Source organism: Cebus imitator, unplaced genomic scaffold, assembly GCF_001604975.1.
Source record: "Cebus imitator isolate Cc_AM_T3 unplaced genomic scaffold, Cebus_imitator-1.0 Scaffold80, whole genome shotgun sequence".
NCBI lineage: Eukaryota > Metazoa > Chordata > Mammalia > Primates > Cebidae > Cebus > Cebus imitator.
In genome coordinates, this window is record NW_016107395.1 from 6,061,951 (window position 1) to 6,064,003 (window position 2,053).

Sequence of the window (2,053 nt, forward strand, 5' to 3'; positions counted from 1 at the left end):
TTGACTAGAAACAAGATTTAGGGATAAGATGGTCATAGATAGAGGTGCTTTTTCCAACCTTGTAATGAAATCACCTTCCTCTATTTTTACAACATTTTCTAAAATATTGAATTGAGCAAGAGTTTAAGAAAAGTCTTGCTTTGGTGTGTGTTTTCTGTCACGAATGTGGTGTTAAGGATAAAAATGTACTCCATGCTCATGAATACATCCTCACCAGTTTACAAAGGGGAGTGAGGTTGTGAAATTCAGCAAGCACATCTGAGCAAACCATGTGATTAGGATGATGGGGATTTCTAGCTTTATTTAGGAGAAAAGAGGACTCTGAAGGGCCAGGACCAGGACCAGTTAGGCAAAATGTAAAGCAGATCGGAGTTTTAAAATGCACTAAAAAAAAAGCTCAGAATATTTATAAAGAAGGTATATGGAGTCACTTTTAGAAGTAAGAGAATTGGGCAACTAGATGAAAGTGGAGGTTACTGGGAATATTTTACCTAAAAAGGAGCTTAGAGATCTACTTACCTATTTCACATCTGTTTTGAGATCATGCTCTGAAAACTCTATTTAGTAGCCAGACTTATTATTTTGGTTTATTTTATTTTATTTTATTTTAAGTTCTGGGATACATGTGCAGAAAAACATGGAATGCTTCACTAATTTGTGTGTCATCCTTGTGTAGGGGCCATGCTAATCTTCTCTGTATTGTTCCATTTTACTGTATGTGCTGCTGAAACAAGCACCAGACTTTATTCTGTATTCTCTGAATACCAGGTATTTGATTAGATTTAGCAAACAAGTTACTTACCATGTTATACGATGCTTCCCAAACAACACAGTAAAGCTGCATTTCATTGGAAGTCAACTATTGCACTCAAATTCATATGAGCTACACGAGATAAATAAAAAATACAGTCATCAATTTAAACATATTAATTGAGTGACTACAATATGCCAGGTACCATTCTGGATGCCTAGTATACATTGAGAACAACTGCAAATAGTACTGATTTTATTCTAGTGGGGAAGGAGACAGATGGTAAACATGGAAAACATGTACTGTGTCAGAATATCAGAAGTTTATGGTGGAAAACAAAGCAGGAAGGGAGCCTATGGAGTGCCAAGCCTGGTTGATGGAGTGAAGATGTGCAATGTCATCTAGAAAATTCTAAGATAGGTGCTCTGAGAAGGTGGCATTTAAGCCACAACTTGAAGCTCAGATGAGCCCACTGTCAATGAAACTTAGTTAAATTTTGTTTGATTTTTTTTACCTTTATCAATATAGATTCACTCTCATGAAGTACATAATGTAAAATATAATTATTCCATCTTGTCTTATGTTTTATCCAAGAAAGACTGCAAATCTAAGATCTTGAGGAATTTAACTTTCTTAAATCTTCACACTTGTCTGTGAAAGCACTTACCCCATAAGAAAAAAACGTAACCTTTGTCCTTTACTCTAACGCAACGCAGTGTGTGGCAGACAGCATAAGAGTGAGAACTAAGAAACCTGAGTTCTAGTTGTATGATTTATATATTAATTATTAACTTCAGTTTGTTCATTTTGGAAATGAGGGCATGAAACTATTTCAATATTTTCAAAAGGAGCACAACATTCCATGGAGCACTTGTGCTGGAAACACTTTGAAAATCAAGAGTGGACAATTAAATTTGGAAGCATCATGCATCAGATGGCCTCTAACTAAAGAATCCAAAGGCATTTCATCAGGTTAAAGAAACCGAGGAGGTAGTATAATAACAGGAAGTAGAATAAAAGGAAGCCATTTAGCAATAAGGTTTGTTTAACTCAAAGATTCCTAAACATATTAGAAGAAACTTGGGAAACACTGAAATAAATCAAATGCTAATGTTCTTACAGTTAAGAAATTCTTTAAGTGTTCTTTTGCATTGTTAGTTCCATTCTACTGTATCCATAAAAATTACCTAATTATGCAGAGATTGACAACCACGTGAAAATCTCAAACACTTAAAACAATAAAACTTATTCACCATGTGCATAAGTAAGGCTCTAGCCTTTGTTCCACAGTTTTCTCCCTGC

At 34.9% G+C, this 2,053-nt stretch overlaps 1 non-coding gene across 1 annotated transcript; it reads right to left on the reverse strand.

Annotated features, from left to right (window-relative positions):
- Positions 1-631: 631 nt before the first annotated feature.
- Positions 632-737, reverse strand: LOC119471993. Its single transcript, XR_005201091.1, has one exon. It is a non-coding gene; the product is annotated as a U6 spliceosomal RNA (small nuclear RNA).
- Between the last annotated feature and the right edge of the window lie 1,316 nt (positions 738-2,053).